Source organism: Stegostoma tigrinum, chromosome 8 (assembly GCF_030684315.1).
Source record: "Stegostoma tigrinum isolate sSteTig4 chromosome 8, sSteTig4.hap1, whole genome shotgun sequence".
NCBI lineage: Eukaryota > Metazoa > Chordata > Chondrichthyes > Orectolobiformes > Stegostomatidae > Stegostoma > Stegostoma tigrinum.
This window is the reverse complement of record NC_081361.1, coordinates 97552404-97576009: the sequence shown is the minus strand read 5'-3', so window position 1 is coordinate 97576009 and position 23606 is coordinate 97552404. Positions and strand designations below refer to the sequence as shown.

Here is a 23606-nt window from a genome sequence, read left to right as displayed (position 1 = left end):
TGTTCACCTGCACATTTGCCAATGTGGTATACTGCATCCACTGTACCCGGTGCGGCTTCCTCTACATTGGGGAAACCAAGCGGAGGCTTGGGGACCGCTTTGCAGAACACCTCCTCTCAGTTCGCAACAAACAACTGCACCTCCCAGTCGCAAACCATTTCCACTCCCCCTCCCATTCTTTAGATGACATGTCCATCATGGGCCTCCTGCAGTGCCACAATGATGCCACCCGAAGGTTGCAGGAACAGCAACTCATATTCCGCTTGGGAACCCTGCAGCCCAATGGTATCAATGTGGACTTCACCAGCTTCAAAATCTCCCCTCCTCCTACTGCATCCCTAAACCAGCCCAGTTCATCCCCTCCCCCCACCTCATCCCACAACCAACCCAGTTCGTCCCCTCCACCCACTGCATCCCAAAACCAGCCCAGTTCATCCCCGCTTCCCTAACCTGTTCTTCCTCCCACCTCAAGCCACACCTCCATTTCCTACCTACCACCTCATCCCACCTCCTTGACCTGTCCGTCTTTGCTGGACTGATCTATCTCCTCCCTACCTCCCCACCTACACTCTCTCCACCTATCTTCTTTACTCTCCATCTTCGGTCCGCCTCCCCCTCTCTCCCTATTTATTCCAGTTCCCTCTCCCCATCCCCCTCTCTGATGAAGGGTCTAGGCCCGAAACATCAGCTTTTGTGCTCCTAAGATGCTGCTTGGCCTGCTGTGTTCATCCAGCTCCACACTTTGTTATCTCGGATTCTCCAGCATCTGCAGTTCCCATTATCCCAGACATATTCCAGCCTGGTTTGGATCAATTAACTGGAATGGACTAATAACCCAATACGCATCAATCAACCGGAGCGGATCAATAACCTGGAGTGGATCGACAACCAGAAGGGAGTCAGTGTGGATCAATAACCGGGAGCAGATCAATAACCCGGAGTTGAGTTACTGCCAGATCAATAGCCCGGAGTTGAGTTACTGCCAGATCAATAGCCCGGAGCTGATCGATAACCCGGAGTGGAGTCAGTGCGGATCAATAGCCCGGAGTGGAGTGAGTGAGGGATCAATAACCCGGAGCGGAGTCACTGCCAGATCAATAACCCGGAGCTGATCGATAACCAGAGGGGAGTCAGTGTGGATCAACAATTGGGAGCAGAACAATAACCCGGAGTGGAGTCAGTGCAGATCAATAACCCGGAGCGGAGTCATTGCGAATGAATAACCCGGAATGGAATCAGTGAGGGATCAATAACCCGGAGCGGAGTCAGTGCGGATCAATAACCCGGAGCGGAGGTACGGATCAGTACACAGAGCGGAGTCACTGCGAGATCAATAACCCGGAGCGGATCGATAACCAGAGGGGAGTCAGTGCGGATCAATAACCCGGAGTCGAGTCAGTGGGGACCAATAACACGGAGCGGATCAATAACCCGGAGCGGAGTCAGTGCGGATCAATAACCCGGAGCGGATCAATAACCCGGAGCGGAGTCAGTGCAGATCAATAACCCCGGAGCGGATCAATAACACGGAGCGGAGTCAGTGCGGATCAATAACCCCGGAACGGAGTCAGTGTAGATCAATAACCCCGGAGCGGAGTCAGTGCAGATCAATAACCCCGGAGCGGATCAATAACACGGAGTGGAGTCAGTGCAGATCAATAACCCCGGAGCGGATCAATAACACGGAGCGGAGTCAGTGCAGATCAATAACCCCGGAGCGGATCAATAACACGGAGCGGAGTCAGTCCGGATCAATAACCCCGGAGCGGATCAATAACCCGGAGCGGAGTCAGTGCGGATCAATAACCCGGAGCGGATCAATAACCCGGAGCGGAGTCAGTGCGGATCAATAACCCGGAGCGGATCAATAACACGGAGCGGAGTCAGTGCGGATCAATAACCCGGAGCGGAGTCAGTGCGGATCAATAACCCGGAGCGGATCAATAACACGGAGCGGAGTCAGTGCGGATCAATAACCCGGAGCGGATCAATAACCCCGGAGCGGATCAATAACACGGAGCGGAGTCAGTGCGGATCAATAACCCGGAGCGGATCAATAACACGGAGCGGAGTCAGTGCGGATCAATAACCCGGAGCGGAGTCAGTGCGGAGCTGGGCTCTGCCTGTAGTGGGTGAAGACGCTGCTGTTTCTGATGCGCTTTGATTCGGATTCAGAATATCCCGCTCCAGCAGAAACAGAGCAGCAGGAGGAGGAGGAAACGGGGGAGTGGAAACAATCCTGTCTGAGCCAAGGGTAAGGTGCTGGGGTAAAGAGAGGGGGGCGCAACCAGGATCTTGCCCTGGATATTGTGGTGGAGCCGGGATGGGAGTTGCCCTATCTGAATGGGGCTCACAGTGGAGCAGAATCTGATAATGTATTCGCCGCCAGCAGGGACAATAAACAGTGACATGTGCCTCTGTGTGTCACAGCACTGACTGCTGTATCATAGGAGAACCGAGAGACCAGCATCATCTTCAACGTGATCAACCTAAACCTTGAAATATCAAAGGGTCTTGTTCAGGTCGCGGTTGTGAAAAAGAATCGTATAATGTTCTCAGTGAAATACTGAAAGAAGGTGAGTGTAACCTTGTCTTGAAGATTTGCTGTAATGTTATGGCAGACGGGGATAAATAACATTGATTCTGCTTTTTCATGTGGTTGTAGACTAATAGTAGTTTGCAGTGAGGGGCGTTTTCAGCATTTCCCCCCCTTTTCCCATTTTTGTACGCTTTCAAACGGACCTCTTTTGTTGCCCCCGGTTGTCGGTTTCCAGGTAACCAACAGTGAAATGGTGAAACACAATGGGGCAGGGCGGACTGACACTTCCGGGTGTGCATGAGGATAATACCTTACGTTTCTACGGTGTGTACACTTTTCTAAAATCCGTGAACTGAATAAACCCTCATTATTCCTTCCACACAACCCCCCCCCCTTTGGTTTTTGTTCCTGTTTTGCTGTTGTTTGTCCTCCCAGGCATTTTTTTTTCTGCCTGCGAATGGAATAGCCATACAGCAGCGCCGTGGAGAGTTCGGTATCAGATTGCAGTGAATGGTACAAGGTTTTAGAATGCACTGCCGGCATCACTGTTGCTGTACAGGTAATCCGAGATTACGAGGCCTGCAGTTAAACGAAAACATTGCTCTGTTTTGACAGGGAAGTGCAATCGAGGTTAGAGCAAAACAATGCAATGGATGCTCAGAGATAATGGGAACTGCAGATGCTGGAGAATTCCAAGATAATAAAATGTGAGGCTGGATGAACACAGCAGGCCAAGCAGCATCTCAGGAGCGCAATGGATGCTCACTCTCATTCTGAAATAAAAGCAGAAAATGCTGGAAGTTCTTGGCAGGCCATGTCAGAGAGAAATAGTTAATATTGCTTCATGTCTATGACTTTTCATCAGAATAGTTTGTGATGGCATAGATTTTTGAGTAAAGCAGCATTTTCTGGTTTCTTAATGTTATGCACGTATTTTGTGATTTTTGATAACAGTTTTCCTTTTCAAGTAGGTTTTTTGGTGAGAGAGATTAGGTCCTGAGGGCACAGCCTCGGATTGAAGGGACAGCCCTTTAGAATTGAAATGAGGAGGAATTTCTTCAGGGTGGTGAATCTGTGGAACTCATTGCCGCAGTAGACTGTGGAGGTCAAGCCATTTAGTGAATTTTAGACTGATACATAGGCTCTTGATTAGTAAGGGAATCAAGATTTATGGGGAGAAGACAGGAGGATGGGGTTGAGAAGTATATCAGCCATGATCAAATATGTCGCTGTTCCTTCACTGTTGTTGGGTCAAAATCCTGGAGTTCCCTCCGTAATGGCATGGTGGGTCGACCACAGCAGGTGGACTGCAGCGGTTCTAGAAGGCAGCTCAGCACCACCTTCTCAAGGGCAACTAGGGACTGGCATTAAATGGTGGCCATCCAGTGACATCCACATCTCTCAAAATGAATAGTCAAAAAATGATGGAGCAGACTCAAAGGGCTGAATGGCTTAATTCTGCTGCAATACCCAATGTTCTTCCTTGGCCTATCTAGCTTGCACTGGCTTTGTATATAAGATAGATCCAGAAGTAGGCCATTCAGCCCATTGAATCTGCTCTCCCATTTGATGAGATTATGGCTGAACTGGTAATCCTTACCACCACCTTCCTGCCTTCCCTTCATATCCCTTGTTTCCCTTACTGTCTGAAAATTTGTCTGTCTGTGTTGAATATACTTCCTGCAGGAAAGTGGTATGCAGATGCAGCAGGTCATAAAGAAGGCAAATAGGAATTTTGGTATTTATTTCTGAAGGAACAGGGTTAATAAAGTAGGGAGGTGTTGCTGCAAATATACATTGCGCTATTGAGACTGGACCTGGAATATTGCATATTCAATACCCCCTGACTTGAGGAGGGATGTATTTGTATTGGAGGCAGTTCAGAGAAGATTCGTTTGATTGATGCCAGAGATGAGGGTTTGTCTTAGAGTCATAGAGGTATACGGCATGGAAACAGACCCTTCAGTCCAACTCATCCATGCCGACCAGATATCATGTGTAAATATGATCCCGTTTGCCAGCACTTGTTCCATATCCCTCTAAGCTCTTCCTATTCATATACCCATCCAGATGCCTTTTAAATGTTGTAATCGTATCAACCTCCACCATTTCCTCTGGTATCTCATTCTATATATGCACTAACCTCTGCGGGGGAAAAAGTTGCTCCTTAGGTCCCTTATATATCTTTCCCCTCTCATCTTAAACCTATGCCCTCTAGTTTTGGACTCCCACACCCTGGGGAAAAGACCTTACCTATTTACCCTATCCATGCCCCTCATGATTTTATAGACCTCTGTATAAGGTTACTCCTCAGCCTCCAATGCTCCAGGGAAAATAGCCCCAGCCTATTCAACTCTTTCCTATAGCTCAAACTCTCCAACCCTGGTAACATTCTCGTAAATCTTTCCTGAACTCTTAGAAGCTTCTCAACAGCCTTCCTATAGCAGGGAGACCACAATTGCATGCAATACTCCAGGAGAGATTGAGCAGGTTAGGCCTATTCTGTTTGGTTTAAAAGAATGAGCGAAGATCTAATTGAAGTAAATATGATGCTAAAAGAGATTAACAAAGTGGATGTAGAAAGTGTGTTTCTGTCTGTGGGGCAATCTCAAGAATCTTGGCTTTAGGATAAGGGGTAGAACATTTAAAACAGAGATGAAGAGAAATTACTTCTCTCAATGGGTCATAAATCACTGGAATTCACTATCCCAGAGTGTAATGCATACCAGGACATTGAGTAAATTTGAGGAGGAGATAACTCATTAAAAATGTCTATGGGTTGAAGGGTTATGGAGAGCGGGCAGGAAAGTGGAGTTGAGGCTGAGATGAGATAAGCCATGATTGTATTAAATGGTGGCGAAGGCTTGAGGGACCCAGTTGTCTGCTCCTTGTTGCTTTGTTCTTAATGACCCCAGCCTTAGCAGTCGTCCATGGTAAAGAATTCATAGATTCACTACCCTCTGTCATTAGAAATTCCAACTCATCTCTGTGCTAACTGGTTGATCCCTTTCACTGAGATCATGTCCCGTGGCCCTAGACTGTTTCACAAGGGGAAATAACCTTTGTTCACCTATCTTGTCAAATCGCCCAAGAATCTCAAAACAAAGAACTGCAGACACTGGAAATGTGAAATAAAAGCAGAAATTGCTGGCAGTCACTGGACTTAAAACGTGTACTCTGCTCTCTCTAGATTAGATTCTGATAAACCTCCTGACTTTCTCCAGCAATTTCTGTTTTTGTCCATAAGTTTCTTATACACTTTAAGAACATAACCTCTCATTGTTCTCTATTCCAATGAGTACAGGCCTAATCTACTTAACCTGTCCCCATAAGACGGTCCATCCATTCCCAGGATCAGCGGAACCTTCTCTGAACGGCCTCCGATGATCTTTCCTCAAATATGGGTCCTAAATCTGATCACAGAATTTCAACTGGGATCTGACGTGTGCTGGTGCCTAGAATAGTTTTAGTAATAATTCCCCCTTTTGTTTTGTCACATCCTCTTTCAAGTAAAGGCCAATATTCCTTTTATAAGTTGGGTTACTGGACCCGAAATGCTGACTCTGCTCATGCTCTACTGATGCTGCTGGACCTGCCGAGTTTCTCCAGCAATCTGTTTTTGTTTCAGATTTTCAGCATCCGTGGTTCTTTGTTTTATTCCGTTTGCCTTCTTTATGAACTGCAGAATTTGAATGCTAGCTTTTTATTATTCATAGATGGGGACTCCCGAATCCGACTGAGCTGTTGTTTTCTGCAGTCTTTCTTCAGTTAAATAATATTCCATTCTTCTATTCCTCCTGCAAAGTGCATAACCTTACATTTTATTACATTGTATTGCATCTGAGTTCTTCCCCATTCGCTTAAACTGCTTATCCCCCTGCAGATTCCCAATGTCACTGCCATCAGATTCTTTCCCACCTATTTTTGTGTCATTTGCAAACTTGGCTACGGAGTGTTCGCTTTCCTCATCCAAGTCATTAATATATTTGTAAATAATGCAGACCCTAAACTCTCGGCAACTAAAAAGTCAGCAGGGAGGCTGTCTGTGAGAAAGCTTGCCCTTTGGCTGATTTGCACTGGGAAGAGAAATGGGACGGGGGGAATGAATGAGAGGCATTTATTAAATGAGCATGTGACTTTCGCCCCTCCTTTTATCGAGGCAATCCTGCCTCAGTGATTGGTTGGCAACCATGGAGGCAACAGCGCCACGTTTGAATGGTGGCCACAACTGGGACAGCAGCAGGTCCCCCAAGTGCCACGGCTGGACTGAAGCGAGTGTGAGCCACAGGCAAAGCCTGGCCTGCAGACCCCAGCAAGGGTGGTGTAGTTTGAGGGCAGGGCGTGAGGGGACTGAGGGTTTGAGAGACCACTGGAGGATGAAAGGTTGGATATTATATGACCTCAGGGTCGGGGAGGTGGGGTTCAGTGCCTCAGATGCTGACGGGGGATCCCTCTTTCCCCCCCCCAAAAAAAAAGGTGAAGTGGCCAACATTTTTGCCCGACATCAGCGTGCACAGTAAAGGTTTCTGGCATTGGCATGGGTCTCCTTAGGGCAGCATGAAGTTGCTCATTGGCCAGTTGATCACCTCATTGGGTCGAAGGGGTGCTAGGTGGAGGGTTGGGGGGGGAGGCATTGGTTGTACTAGCTGCCTGATATTTCCAAGCCTTCCCACCCCAAAAAATGGAAGGAGCAGGTCAGCGGGTGGGTGGGAAGTGACCCAACAGGCCACAAACTACATTTAACAGGCACTGCCCACCCTTTCAGCAACTGACGGCTGATTCTCTTCCCAATGCTTACTTAAGCTAAGGGTCCTCTCTCAAATATCGGCAAAGAGTATTACTCAAAGTGGTGGTGTGATTCTGCCAGATATATCTGTGCGCTGCTTTCTGTCCACGATGTTGCCAGACTTGCTGAGTTTCTCCAGTAGTTTCTGTCTTTATTTCTGATTGCCAGCATCTGAGTTCTTTGGTTTGTTTTTGTTAAGACCTATTGGTATTTTGTTTGGCAATATCTGAAGAGATAGAAGGGCTATGTAAATGTTTTGAGTCTGCTTTAATCCTTCAGAGCCAGAGTTTTTTCTGTCTCCACAGAGACCGTTAGACTTGCTGATTTCCTCCAGCAACTTCCTGCATTTGTTTCAGGTCTCCAGCATCCGCGGCATTTTGCTCTCCCCTGTGTGGTGTTTCTTAGTTCTACTTTGGTGTAGTTGGAAGATGACAGCAGGGCTATGTAAGTGCTCTGAGGTGCCAATGTTCTGACAACACTGGGCTCTTAAAGCTCAGGACGCCACTGCTGGGCCTGGGCTCATTTTGTTAATAATACAGATGATGTCATAAAAATGCTGTTGATAAGGAAACGGCACGTGCTGTGAGGGGTGGGGCACATTGTCAGCTTTTGGTGTCAGTAAAAAATGCCTTTGCTTCGATCTGTTTGGTTAAGTGGCCAATTCTGAAGCCAGATTCCAGAAAGAAGTTGTGCCCACCAGTGGAAGGGTTAGTGCTGGTGTGTTGTAAGTTGTCCCTTCCCTTTGCCATTTTGTGTAATTATGATTTTTATACACTTTCTCGAGAGGCTTATCATCGCCTGGTGAAAACACCAGTTTAATCCCATGACCTGATCGTCATTCTGAGAGTGAGGGAGCCCTGAGCCATGAGAATGGATCTGAAAATTTCCACCTACTTGGCTGGCTTGGAGTGATGACTCCTGGGGAAGATTCCCTCTCCTGGCTGAAGCTCCCTGCATTCTCAGGGAATGTGGATCCACATTAGAGTCACCTCAAAGGGTCTTGGTGAGACTGCAGAAGTTTCAATCTCCTTCCTGAAGCATTGGAAGTATAAAAGAAATTGTGTTCTTGAATTGATTCCTGGAATGAAGGGGGATGTCATATGAGGAAAGAGGGATGGACAATAAATAGTAACCTCATCAACCCTTCTGAAAGAATCAGCAAGAGGATAACAGTATGTGCTGAGCTCATATTGGACCTTGATAGAATGAGAGCTGCCAGAGTAAGTAGTAGATGCAGATATAGTGGCAAGACAATAAGATAAGAGGAAAGGTTTGGAGGGATATGGACTAAACACAGGTAGGTGGGACTAGTTCAGTTTGGGATTATGGTTGGCATGAACTGGTTGGACCGAAGGATCTGTTTCCATACTGTATGACTCCATGAGAGGTGACCTTATTGAGACAGATTAGATTCTGAGGGCTCTGGACCAGGTGGTTGCTCAGAAGATGTTACTCCTCACAGTGATTTTCTAGAACTAAGGTAACAAAGTTTGAACATATGGAAATGAGTTCATCCTATCAGTCGGTGGTTAGTCAGTGGAATTCTCTCCAACATGGAGGCTGGGTCATTGAGCTTATTCTCGGCTGAGTTTCACAGTTGTGTTCTATGGTAAGTGTCTAGGCTTACTGGGGAGTGTGTGGAGGATGTGGGACACTGAAAAATGAAATTGAGACCCCAACCACATTAGCAATGGTCACGTTCAAGGGCGGCACAGTGGCTCAATGGTTAGCACTGCTGCCTCACAGTGCCGGGGACCCGGGTTCGATTCCACCCTCGGGTGACTGTCTGTGTGGAGGTTACATGTTCTCCCCATGTCAGTGTGGGTTTCCTCCCACAGTTCAAAGATGTGCAGGTTAGGTGGATTGACCATGCTAAATTGTCCATATTATTCAGGGATGTGTAGATTAGGGAAATTGGTTTGGGTAGGGTGCTCTGAGGGCTAGTGTGGACTTGTTGAGCAGAAGGGCCTGTTCCCACACTGGGGATTCTATAATATTGAATGGCAACTTTAGGGCCCACCATCACTCTGAGAGGCTGCCTGTTTGAAGTACAACATCAGAAATTCTCCATGATATTTCCTTCACTGTTAAACCCTGTGCACAGTCCAACTGTGTCTGTAAATATTTGCAAACTTGATTAATGCCTTTGGAGAAGTGTATTTTGAGATTGCTTTTCTTGCACTGTGCTTTTAAATAGGATAAGAAGTTTACTGAAAAAGCTCCAGGCTGCTTGACATCTTTTCAGTTCTAGGCCAGTGTTACCGATCTGTTGGGGACGAGCAATGATACGATCTGTCCTCTGTTCCCCGCACTGAAATAATAATTAGAATCCTCCATTGTTACATCACAGAAGGAGGCCTTTTGGTCCACTGTGACTGTGCTGTCTCTTTCAAAAGAAGCTCCATTTGTGGCCAGCCGCCACATCTAGATGGATTATCACTCTATTTCCCCACCACCTCACCGTTGATAAGGTGCGATGCCAGTCAAACAGAAAAGGGTTCACAAAGGTTCAAAAGTCTGAGGTGACCAGGTTGTTTGTCTCAAAATATTTCCAATGCTCCAGCTGTAATGACTATGTGAAATGACTTGGATGTGTGTGTCTGTGTGCGTGTATAAAATTCCTTCATTGAGCTTCACATTAGAAACTTTAAACTGCCATTGGTCTTGGGGACTGTCACACCCTAAGCCTGCATTGTACAGCAGGACCAACATTGTTTTGGAATAATGGGGCTGGCATGGTGGCTCAGTGGTTAGCACTGCTGTCTCACAGTGCCAGGCTTTAATTCCAGCCTCATATGACTGTCTGTGTGGAGTTTGCACATTCTTCCTGTGTCTGCCAGGGTTTCTTCTGGGTATTCTTCCCATGGTCCAAATATGTTCAGCTTAGCTGAATTGGCCATGCTAAATTGTCCATAATGTCCAGGAATGTGCACGCTAGATGGATTAGCCATAGGAAGTGCAGAGTTACAGGTTTAGGGGAGTGAGTCTGGGTTGGATACTCTTCAGAGGTTCACTGAGGACTGAATGGCTGCTTCTGCACTATAGGGATTCTATGAAAGAATGTGAGACGTGCAACAGAATTCCCCATAAATCTGCTGCTAGTGACTCAGCAATGTCACCCTGCGGATGATCGATGTGAGATTGACAATGTTTGCTGTCTGGTCATTAACTCATGAGCACCTTTTCTCAGAAAGAGAGAGAGAACTGAGCTCCGTGTGTTTGATCTTCACTGCTCGAAAAGCAGACCTGTTTCTCTCCTGTGGGAGGTAATGGTGTACCTGTACATGGTGATGAATCACAGTGGCCATTGTTCATGGTGGCACTTCTCCCTTCCGTTGGAAACATAGATACACTTTTGAAAGGACTGTCCAATTTATCCTTCACCTTCCCTTTCCCTGAAACCTGCAAAAGTTTCTCAAATTTATTTAATTCCTTACCATTAAATCAGCTTCCACCTGCCTTCCAGCGAGTGCATCCCAGGTTCCACTGCCTTGCCCCCTCATGTAACTTTGTCCACTTCTGGCTGTTTTGTCAATCACCTTGAATCTGCAGGTTGTCCCTTCAGCTGCTGGAAACGGTTTATTTGTTACTCACTGCATCAAAACCCCTTTCTGATTCTGAGGGCCTCAAGTAAGTCTCCCCTTAGCTGCCTGTGTTCCAAGATGTGGAAATGCTGGTGTTGGACCAGGGTGGACAAAGTCAGTCACACAACACCAGGTTATAGTCCAACAGGTGTATTTAAAATCGTAAGATTTCAGAGCACTGCTCCTTCATCAGGTGAAGTGGAGGGGTGCTCACAGGCACAGATTACATAGATGGAAAGATAATGGCAAGATAATTCCAGGTAATTAAGAGCGTCAATAGTTAAGTGTAAGTAGAGTGTCGACAGGCTGAATAGCAAGTCTTTGCAGGTGATCAAGAGGCTCAAAACAAATAGTATGAGTAAAGTGTCAACAACCAGGATGACCTGTAAACAGATTAATTAAAGCAGAGATAATTGTAGATAATGAAAGTAAGGTGGTGCTTGGAGACAAACGAATTGGCTGGAATAATATAAGTAGGTATCGGAGTCACATGACTAGGGTCGCATGACCAAGTTTACTTCTGTTAGCCAATTCCAGCATTTCCTTGACCTCTTTCACATGGCTGTTGATGACACTGTTCTAAAATGATACACGTCACCATCTGATGGTCAAGTCCTTTTCTCATTAACCCACACAAAGCTCCTTCCAATCTGGCTGTCCACTAGCCCAAAGTCAAACGACCGCCACTCCCTCCGACAAGAGCCCCAGCTATTCCCAGCTCTGCAGCAACATGGCTGTTGTCACAACATTGCTTCACCATCAGGTATTCTCCCTCCAGCAAAGGCTCAGTCTCTTCTTTTCTGACGCACCACTTTTCTCTTTCTCTCCAGCTCTCCCTACCCCCCCACACTTGACTGTCAGTCTCTTCTCTCTCTCTCCCTGTCTGTCTGTCTGTCTGTCTGTCTACCCCCTCGCCCCTCTCACCCTCCCAGCCCATTGGTCACTCTGTTTGTCTGTCTCTCTCCCCCTATTCATCCTCCCTCCACCCCTCCCTCCACGCCCATTCTTCCTGTCACTGCCGTCACCCCCCCCCACCGTTTCGACAATGGAATTCCATCAGGGAGCCTGCGTTGTTGGAAATGTGACCATGTCCCCCCAGGTCCGCATCGATTCGGGGTCACTGTGGCTGAGCTCAGTGACCTGCTGCTGCTCGTTGTCTGCACAGGCCTGTGTTTGTGGCCCCCTCCAGCGAAGGTGGGACAGGAGAGGCAATGGCCTGGTGGTATTATCGCTGCACTGTTAGTGTGGAGACGAAGATAATGTTCTGGGACTGAGTTTGAATCCTGCCATGACAGATGGTGGAATTTGAATTCAATAAATATCTGGAATTAAGAATCTAACGATGACTGTGAATCCATTGTCGATTGTAGGAAAAGCCCATCTGGTTCATTAAAGTCCATTAGGGAAGGAAACTGCCATCCTTACCTGGTCTGGCCTACATGTGACTCCAGACCCACAGCAATGTGGGTTGACTCTTAACTGCCCTCTGGGCAATTAGAGATGGACAATAAATGCTGCCCGGCCAGCAATGCCCTTGCCCCATGATTGAATAAAGGGAAAACAAAAGTCACGTGAGTGAACTGAATTGAAGCTTTGCTTTTGCAGTTGCATTCAGCATGTATCAAACAAGTCACCTAAGCCAAGCTTTGATCTGTAAATAACGACAAAACCTTTCGTAATATCGTGGAATCCAGCCAACAGGAATTCATTCCTGATGACATCCAAGAAGGAAAGAAGTCAAAATTGACTTGTCTGTCCCCTGGTGATCAGCAAGCAGGCCAAGTGATAGTAGTCTTTAGTAATTTAGTTATATTAGTTTTGTTGCTAATTTGGGAATATCCAGGATGGTCATTTGAGGTAGTTCTTCAGTGACCATAATTGGGGAGGGTGAAGCAGAGTAACCATCTGGGCCCAATCCTTGGCACCATTGGCTCCAATGACTTGGAGACTGGGCAGAGTTGGGAACAGGTTTAATGGGGGAAAGTTGGCACCATCTGATCTTTTGTTTCTGGTTTTGTTTGAAGGTGTTCAAGTGCCATTAAGGCAAAGGAGCTTCATGGAATTTATAAGCCTCCAACCTGAGGCCTACACAGTGTGATTTTTTCCCCTGGCCCCACACCCCTTGGGCAGTTCTGACCATTAGTAATGATGGCTCGCGATTCTTGTGTCTCACTTATAACCAGATGTAATGGCCTTAAGGTTTGGCAAACACCACCCTGTGGCCTACAACACTAGCAGAAATTGCTGGAGAAGCTCGGCAGGTCTGTGGAGAGAGAGAAACGAAGTTAACAATTCGGGTCCACTGATCCTTCTTGAGAACCAAAATGATTAACACCGATTTTAGCACCCAGAGACTGTATGCTGAGGGCAGATGGATCTTGGCGACCATCTGTGATGGTAGCACCTGGCACTTTGTCTAGGGATCACATGCAGTGCGTTTCATCTATCAGCTATGCATATCCTGCCTTTGCACGTTCAGGACCGTATAATGCACAGTTTTTTTTTCAGTAATGTAACATCTTTGTGGCAATAAAATATTCCACAATGCATGGCAGGAACATTGACTAGGTGAATTTCAGGCCATGCCATATGGGCTAGAATCTTGTGCCCTCTCCCTGCGGGGGAAGGGAGGGGCATTTAATCAGATGACGGGTGCAGTCATTGCCCCTGTGTGACTCCACAGGGGAAGGCCTGGATGTTCGTGTCTTATGCCCATGTGTGCAGTGTCCCACTGAGCATGAGAGATGAGCACATACACAGCCCTGTGCTGGAAACAATGGCCTGGTTTCCTTTTGTGAGAGTGAACTGGAGTGGGACTTCCATTCACTTGAGTCTGAACCTGACCCATTTTCCCAAGTAAGGACCAATAACATTCGTAGTAGTGCAGGTTCCCAAATCTAGTTCTGTCCTATTTTGAGAGAGAGAGAAAGGCCCAGAAGGACACATCCTGGGCCACACTAATTTATTGTCACTTAAGCGCCTGAGCCTATTGCCTTGATATTAATGCAGTGGCAAGTTGGGAGCTCACCATTTAGGGAGCATGATGATAATAAAAAATATAAGGTTTAGGAGCAGAAATAGGCCATTCAGTCCATTAAATCTGCTCTACCATTCAATGAGATCGTGGTTGATGTATTAATCCTCAACTCCACTCCACTGCCTATACCAAGGTCTTAGACTCTCCTCCAGGGGAAACTCTCTGTAGGATGTAGACGCTGGGTCAGGAGCATCATACACCCCTGTACGATAATCTTACGGTCTTGAGGTTATAGGGCAAGAATTACTCCCTCAAAGTTGCCACCCAAGTGGATAAGGTTGTTAAGAAAGCATATGGTGTTTTGGCTTTCATTAACAGGGGGATCAAGTTTAGGAGCTGCGAGGTTTTGCTGCAGCTCTACAAAACCCTCGTGAGACCACACTTGGAATATTGTGTCCAGTTCTGGTCGCTTTATTATAGGAAAGATGTGGAGGCTTTGGAGAGGGTGCAAAGGAGGTTTACCAGGATGCTGCCTGAACTGGAGGGCTTGTCTTACGAGGAGAGGTTGACTGAGCTCGGACTCTTCTGTCTGGAGAGAAGGAGGAAGAGAGGTGACCTGATCGAGGTGTATAAGGTAATGAGAGGCATGGATAGAGTCGATAGCCAGAGACTTTTCCCCAGGGCAGGATTGACTGCCACGAGGGGTCATAGTTTTAAGGTGTTAAGAGGAAGGTATAGAGGAGACGTCAGAGGGAGGTGGTTCTTCACCCAGAGAGTTGTGAGCACATGGAATAGTTTGCCAGTGGTCGTCATGGAAGCAGAGTCATTAGTGACATTTAAGCGACTGCTGGACATGCACATGGACAGCAGTGAATTGAGGGGAATGTAGGTTAGTTTATTTTATTTTTGGATTAGGATTATTCCACGGCACAACATCGTGGGCCGAAGGGCCTGTACTTTTCTATGAATTAGTGTGTTTTGGTACGTCTCAAAAACCAGGCACCACGTCAAGAAAAACAATAGCTTTTGTACACCTGGGTTAAAATTACAACCCTCACTGCAGTGCAAAGCCATTGCAAAGATGGAAACTTTGAATGACTTGAATTTTAAATTGCTTATTCATTGGGGACAATGATACTCAAGCAATGCAAATGAACCAATAATGACTTGTCCTTGAGGACCACAGGGTAGTGTCTGTTACAGTGGGCTTTGTGAATGGCTTCTGTTGATGGGAGAGTTAGGAACTGCATTACTTTGGGGGAGAGTGATTCTCGACGAAACACAGGCATTTTAATGGAGGAGGGGCTTCCCTTGTGAAAACTTCCTGCTGTGCCCTGTCTGAGTTTCACCCGTCTCTGTCCCAGACTGCTTCAGTGTGCAAACTGGAATCTTCAATTGAGGCATGCACGAGGGCAGTGTAAAGGTACAAAGTATGGGGTTACTGGGAAAAGGCAGTAAGTGTGATGCTCATTTGGAGTGCTGGAGCAGACTCAGTGGGCTGAATGGCCTCCTCTGCACTCTGCAGAGTCTTTGATTCGGTTCTATGAATGGTGCCTTCAACCAGGCACTTCATAAGCTTCTGCACTTGAAATTGAGTTCAGCAACCCTAGACCGTAAACTCCGTTTCTATTCTATTTACAGGATTAAAAAAAAAACAAAAGAACTGCGGATGCTGTAAACAAGAAACAAAAACAGGAGTTTCCGGAAAAGCTCAACGGGTCTGGCAGCATCTGTGGAGAGAAATCAGAGTTAACATTTCATGTCCGGTTCTGACGAAGGGTCACAGTCCTGAAACATTAACTCTGCTTTCTCTTCTCAGATGCTGCCAGACCTGCTGAGCTTTTCCGGAAACTTCTGTTTTTGTTTCTTGTTTACCGGATTTTTCTTTGTCTCCTTTTTATTGCTTTTTAATTCCTTTACTTTGCATGCAGAAAGCAGCTGCCCTGTCTTTCAGACCTCCTTGAGACACATCAACCTTCTGGGCCAAGCTCAGTCCGGTGGGGACTAGTTTAGTTTGGAATTATGGTTGACATGGACTGGTTAGTTCGAAGTGTCTGTTTCTGTGCTCTATGACTCTATGACTCTATATTTAACTCCTTTCTGAAAGCATTCAACGTTAAGCCTCAACCGCTTTGTGGCAGAGAATTCCACAAGCTGATCAATCTCTTGGAAAAGACAGTGCCCCTCATCTCAGTCCCAAGGGGTCTACCCTGTATCCTTACACTGTGACCCTCAATTGTGAACTCCCCAGGCAATGGCAAGATCTTTCCTGTGTTCACCCTGTCTGGTCCTGTTAGACGTTTATAGGTTTCTGAGATGCCGCTCTCAACTGAAGATGTTCAAACTCAGATCAGAATTGGCTGAATATTGAGGGGCGCTGACGCACAATGTGATTTTTCCCAAAGGAAATTGGAGCTCACATATTCGTTGAGAAACAGAAACTGAGAATGTTGGAGCTGCTGAACCAAGTGTGAAAGTTTCTGTTTTAGCCACTGACCTACAAAATGCCTCCTGCAGCTTCTGCTGTATTTGTTGTTGTTTTTTTGTTTTGTGCCTCATGAAGCTGTGAGAGCACTCCCATTGGATGAGGGTAGCAGGCAGAGACAAACTGAGCCACAACCAGAGATAGGCCAGGGTTGCTTTTTCAAAGGAACCGTGACCACATCCGACAAACATGATGTGACTGGTAATTATTTTAGGACGTGGCTTCCTTTCTGTTTGACCAAAGAGCTGGCTTATGGGACACTGGAGCTATTTCTAAATCACTTCTCATTTCCAAAACCCATCATTTGTGGCTGCCCTGTCATCCAACTGTTGTATTTTCTCTTGGAGGTCCTGCTGTTTGTCTCCAGTGTCTTGCAGGGTTTGAGTGAACGTGGTTTGGAAAGAAATGCTGAGCCAGAAGGCTGTGATTTCCACTCCAGAGACCCTTGTACAACATTGCAGGATGACTCTCTGTTGGAGCACGGTGTTGTCCGAGGTACCACCTTTCAGAGATGTTAAAATGAGGCCCCGTTTGCTCCTCGGGAGGATGTGAAAACTACATGGCTTTGTTTTTAAGCAGAGCTGGGGAGTTAGCCCTGTTGACATGGCTGGTACATCTCCCCCCAACCAACGCTGCAACAGTGTACAACACAGGAACTGCTGGAAAAGCTCAGCAAGTCTCTCAGCATCAGTGAAGAGAAATCAGAGTTAACATTTTGGATCTGGTTCTAAGGAAGGGTCACTGGATCCAAAATATTGACTCTGATTTCTCTCCACAGACGCTGCCAGATCTGCTAAGCTTTTGCAGCAGTTCCTGTGTTTGTTTTTTGATTTGCAGCATCTGTCGTTCTTTCGGCTTTTATTTACTGCAACAATATAACTGCTTGTTATCACATTGCTGTTGTATGCAGGCTTAGAGTTGCACAGCACAGAAATAGACCCTTCAGTCCAACTCATCCATACCAATCAGATATCCTAACTTAATCTAGCCTATATCCCTCTAAACCCTTCCTGTTCATATATCCATGCAGATGCCTAATAAATATTTTAATGGTACCCACCTCCATCACTTCCCCAGCAGCTCATTCCAAACACACACACACCACCCTCTGTGTGAAAAAGTTGCCCCTTAGGTCCTTTTCAAATCTTTTTCCCTCTCATGTTAAACCTGCCACCCCTAGTTTTGGACTGACTGCCGTTTCCTACATTGGTAGCACTCTAAAAGTACTTTGTTGGTTGAACAGCTCTTTGAGATGTCCAGAGGCTTATAACTGTGCACGATACAAGTAGGTTGTTTCTCAGGGTGAAGTTTGGCAGATTAAGATTTTTACTCTGTATTGAGTAGTTCAACATTTTCTAATGGTGAATGGGCCCCTGCCTTGCCAGCTGCCAGGAACTGACACCCTATGGTACCTCCAGGAATGCACACTCCATGCCACGCTCTGGGAATCCAAACCCCATAGCACCCTCTGGGAACTGACACCCCGTGGCAAGATCCAGGAGCTGCACCCCTTGGCACCCTCTGGGAACTCATTTCCCTTGGCACCCTGTGAGAACTGTCCCCACCTCTTGGCACCCTGCAGGAACCTACACCCCATTTTTATTCCTCTCTTAGGATGAGTGGGCTTTGGGATTGGGATGGATGAGGTGGGAGAGATGTTTGAATTTTGTAATCTCATCAAGTATGTGAGGCCATGAACTCTTTCCGACTCGATCGTTTTCATCTGCTCGTAAGGTTTAAAGGAAGTGAGATTAACGCAGAGATGAGTTTCCATAGAAACACAGAAGTTAGGAGCAGGAATAAACCACTTGGCCTGTTGAGCCTGCTGCACCATTCCATATGATCATGGCTGATCATCCAACTCTGTGCCCTGTTCCTGCCGCCCTTGTATCCTTCAGACACCCCACAGATAAAGTAATGGAAGAGGATTACACTTTGTTGAAAGACTTCAGTGATATTTTGCATTGGGAGGGGCTAGTTAGTCTCATTAAAACTTATAATTGAATTGATAAAGCCTGATGCAATCAGGGTTGGGAGAGGACGTTGTCGTTCTCACATAAATATTTGCTGAATGTTTCCTTGAACTTGATTTATGACTGTGAATTGGAACAAGATCTTTGGAAGGTAGCAGCCTTGAAGTGAGGGACAGATGATAACAGTAGATAATCTGTACTTCATGATGTTGATTAAATGGGGTAAATATTGGCCTTGATACTGGGGAGATTTCCCCTGCTCCTTTCCAAAATAGTGTCACAGAATCCTTTACCTCCATCTGAGCATGCAAGCAGCACCTCAGTTTGATATCTCCTGTGAAAGATGGCATCGCCGATAGTGCAGCACTTGTTCAGTACTCACTGATGTGCCATCTTTGAGTTTTTCATTTGAACCTGGAACCATGTGATTTTGGGAGTAAGGGTGTGATTTATCTGAGCCACTGCTGACAGGTCTGCACCCAATAAACTGGGTCTGTCCTTTTAAGTTGCAAAGCCTGTTTCCTGAAAATAGACACATGCCAATTTAGAGGGCAATGTGTAAGTAGGGAAGGGACCATACTAGGCCTGGTGTAGGGGAATGAGTTCAGCCAGATGATTGAAGCTTCACTGTGGGAGCATTTTGGGAACAGTGACCAGAAATCTGTAAGTTTCAAGTTCCTTATGGATAAGGATAAGTGGTTCTCACGTGAAAGGACTAAATTAGGGGACGGCTAACTATGACAATGTCAGGCAGGAAGTAGAGAATATAGATTTGAGGGGGTGCTGTTTGAGGGTAAATTCACATCTAGCATGTGAGAATCTTTTAAAGACCAGTTGATTAGAGTTCTGGACCAACATGATGGATAAGGATGGAAAAATCTGGGAATATTGAACGACAAGAGAAATTGTAAGTTTCATCGGAAATACAAAGGTTAGTTTAGGAAATTGAAGACAGACGGAGCCCCTGAAGAGTACAAAGCTAACAGGCAAGAACTTAAACAAAGAACCGAAAGAACTGCGGATGCTATAAATCAGGAACAAGAAGCAGAACAAAGTTGCTGGAGAAGCTCAGCAGGTCTGGCAGCGTCTGAAGGAAAAAACAGAGTTAACGTTTTGGATCCGAATTCTGAGGAACGGTCACTGGACCCAAAACGTTAACTCTGTTCTACCCTTCACAGATGCTGCCAGACCTGCTGAGCTTCTCCAGCAACTTTGTTTTTGTTTTTGAACTTAAACAAGGAGTTAGGAGAGCTAAAAGGGACTATGGAATGGCCTTGGCAAACATTAAGGAAAATCTCCAGGGTGTTTTATACATAAATAAGGAACAGGAGGGTAGCTAGGGAAAGGGTAGGCCCATTCAAGGACAGAGGGAATTGATGCGTGGAGCTGGAGGAAGTGGTATAGTCCTCAACAAACACTTTGCATCGGTATTCAGAAAGTGAAGGACATGGTAGATGGTGTATCTCAGTAGGGATATGTTGATATTCTAGGGTATGTCAAGATTAAAAAAAGGAGGTGGTGTTCAGTGTTTTAAAAAGCGTTAAGGTAGATAAGTCCCCAGGACCTGATGGGATCTATCCCAGAATGCTGTGCGAACTGAGGGAGGAAGTTGCTGGGGCCTTATGTAACATCTTTATGTCCTCTTTGTGTCCAGGAGAGGTTCTAGAGGACTGGAGAATAGCCAATGTTGTTCCTTTGTTTAAGAAAGGCAACAGGGATAATCCAGGAAATGAATGGCTATTGGGCTTTAAGTGGTAAGGGAATTATTGGTGAAGATTCTTAGGGACAGGATTTACTCAAGTTTCTAAAAAAAAGGACTTGCTAGCAATAGCCAGCATGGCTTTGTCCAGGGGAAGGTCTTACTCATAAACTTGATTGAGTTTTTGAGGAAGTGACAGAGTTGATTGAGGGTAGGGTGGTAGATGGACTTTGGCAAGGCCTTTTGACAAGGTCTGTCATGGCAGGCAGGGATCAGTGGTGAGATAGCAGGAACTGCCGATGCTGGAGAATCTGAGATAACGAGGTGTGGAGCTGGATGGACACAGCAGGCCGAGCAGGAAGGCTGACGTTTCAGGACTAGACCTTTCCTCAAAAAGATTTTCTGAAGGAGGGTTGAGGCCTGAAATGTCAGCTTTCCTGCTCCTCCGATGCTGCTTGGCCTGCTGTGTCCGTCCAGCTCCATACTTTGTTATCTCCGGGATCAGTGCTGAGCTGGTAAGATGGATACAGAACTGGTTTGGTCATAGAAGACAGTAGCAGTGGAAGGGTGTTTTTCTTCCTGACTGCAGATCTGTGACCAGTGGTGTTCCGCAGGGTTCAGTGCAGGGACCCCTGTTGCTTGTAATATTTCTAAATGATTTGGAGGAGGAGAATGTCATAGAAACTTGCAGTTTGATTGATGCACCTCAAACATTTATGTCAAACAAGCAGATGAATAGCTATTTTGTGGCTTTTGTTTGTGTTCATCAGGTGAATGACATCAGCGTTGGGTAAAGAGATGCATCACGCATCTGTGTTCTCAAGTAAGGTGAATGGTTTTGAGTAGAATCTATTGGATACAAACAATGTAGCTTAACTTTCATGTGTGTCAGGCATCTATGCCTGGAGAGCCAGAAACTTTTTGCAATACAAATGTGAGCAAGACTAAGGCCACTGCCTTCAATCCCCACCCCAACTCTGATTCTTAACCACAGACTCCATCTCTCTGTGAGACTGAACCAGATGGCTGGCGGAAATATGGAATAACAAATTGCAGAATCATTAACATTCTGATGAAATTTCAAATGTAATCTCATCAAACCTTAAATATGACTGTTTCGGTCTCTCTGCTGATGCTGCCTGACCTGCTGAGTGTTTTTCCAGCAGCTTCTGTTTTAATGGGTACCACCTTGGTTGTCCTTGAGCTTTGCTTCTGAGCTCATAGCTTCCTCATGAACGAAGGTCGATTTCTTCCACCTGCCCAATGTTGCCCGACTGCTCTCCTCATCCTGCTCCTCTGCAGTTGAAATCCTTTTCCATTCCTGTAGACATAACTCTTCCAGTGCTTGTCTTGGTTGGCCTTTCATCTTGCAAATGCCTGCTTATCATTACTTCGTTGCTTGCTTTTGTCTGGCACAGGCCAAAGGGCCTTTAGTAGGCCTCACTGACTCTGTCCAAATCTCTCTTTGCTTGATCCTATGCACTGTGGCCGTTTCACCCATCAATCTGATACTTGTCTACCTACACTTCAGAATTCTCATTCTTGTTTCAAAACTCCCTCTCCCTTTGAGATTTCTGTGTTACACCACTCCTGGCCTTTTGTGAATCCCTAATATGTGGGTGGTTGTTGAATCAAAACTTCAGAAAATTATCTTCATTGAATCATAATGCGACATCTTTGATTCAGTGGCTATTATAATTGATGCTATCCGATTGGACCAGATTCTCTTCTGATTTCCTAAGCCCATTTGATCAACTTTATTCAACACCATTAGCCACAAATCACACAGGAATCCAAATGCAAAGAACTATCTTTCTGTTTAATAAATAAAAGATGAGTACAGATACCAGTACTCTGATTTCAATGTACCATGTAAATTTCTGTGAAAGTAAAGCTTTTGAGACCAAGTTTGTAGACAAAAAGAAGGGAGTCACTTTCCACAGGAGTAATATTTTCAATGTTTTGAAATCCCTTGTGGAGCTGCTGGTAATGGTGCTGTGACCAGTTGCTGGCCGCGGTCCTGAATCCAGAAACCAATGGCTGTCCCAGGCTGTCGACTGGTATTTATACTGTTTAAGAAATGAATCATCAGGAGAAAACCTCGTTAGACATCCCCCCCCCCCCCCCCCACCACCACCAACCCCACTCCCAAAGCTATCACAAGTCATATGAAAAATGAAGGGCCTTTGGGCCAAATGTTCGGCAGGAGTGCAGGTCAGACTTATCCAAAATGAACTACTACTTGAGTAGAGATGGTAATTTTCACTCAGCATGTGCACATCTAAAACGCTAAGATGTAGGAGCAGAAGTAGATTATTCAGCCCATTGAATCTGCTCCACCAGTCAATAAGATCATCATGAATTAGATAACCCTCAACTCCACTTTCCTGCCTTTTCCCCATGACCATTGATTTCCTTACTGATTAAAAATCTCTTTCTCAGTCTTGAATATACTTAATTATTCAGCCCCTCCTGCAGCCCTCTGCAGTAAAGAATTCCACAGATTCATCCCTTCTGAGACAAGAAATTCCTGATCTCTGTCTTAAATATATGACCCCTTATTCCTTCTGGTCCTGTAGTCTTTCACAAAGAGAAACAACCTTTCCACGTGTAGACCATATGCTCTAAACCTTTTGTGTGAATTTGTTATTGAATGCTAACCTGAAAAGCAGAATGTGAGTGTTTTGATTCCATAGATACTGAACAGTGGCAGACATCTTTAAGCAAATATATGCGTATGAAGTACATTTACTTGCACTTTGTAAAGTTTTCAATAAAATTAGAGCATTGACCATAGCAGTGCCACTGTGAGAGGCCTTTTGACCACTGGACATTGCTATATCCAACAATGAGTTGAGGCTAACCAGCCTCCTTAACTATAAGATCCTGTCAACTGGAAGAGTGAAAGGATTTTATCAAATATACAGGGCACTCATGAGCCTGCAATCTAAATACTGTCAGTCATACAACACAGCTACAGATCTTTTGTTCCAACTTGTCCATGCCAACCAGATAACCTAAATTAATCTTGTTCCATTTGCAAGTGTTTGGCCCAAATCCCCCTAAACCTTTCCTATTCATTTACCCATCCAGATGTCTTTTAAATGTTATAATTGTGTCAGCCTCCACCACTTCCTCTGGCAGCTCATTCCATGCACGCACCACCCTCTGCATGAAAAAGTTGCCCCTTGGGTCCATTTAAAAACCTTTCATCTCTCACCTTAAACCTGTGTCTAATTTTGGACTCGCCCACCCTGGGGAAAAGCCCCTGTTTATTTACCCTAGCCATACCCCTCAGGATTTTATCAACCTCTACATGGTCACCCCTCACCCTCTAACACTCCAGGGGAAATAGCCCCAGCCTATTCAACCTCTTCCTAGAGCTCAAACCCTCCAACCCTGGCAACATCCTTGTCAATCTTTTCTGAACCATGTCAAGTTTAACAACATCTTTCCTATAGCAGGGAGACCAAAACTGAACGCAGTATTCCAAAAGTGGCCTAACCAATGTCCTGTACAGCTACAACATGACCTCCCACCTCCTATACTCAATGCACTGATCA

The 23606-nt window shown here is 45.7% G+C and overlaps 1 protein-coding gene across 3 annotated transcripts in view; it reads left to right on the top strand.

The window, feature by feature from the left end:
* The first annotated feature begins 674 nt into the window (after positions 1 to 674).
* The window catches only part of ttll7 (tubulin tyrosine ligase-like family, member 7), a 283625-nt gene continuing 260693 nt past the window's right edge, over positions 675 to 23606 (top strand). For 2 of the 3 annotated variants that reach the window (XM_059648159.1, XM_059648157.1), the window contains exon 1: positions 675 to 2576. The gene's annotated coding sequence lies outside the window, so the exon portion shown is untranslated. The remainder of the gene's footprint in view (positions 2577 to 23606) is intronic. The other variant, XM_059648158.1, reaches the window with a different exon arrangement.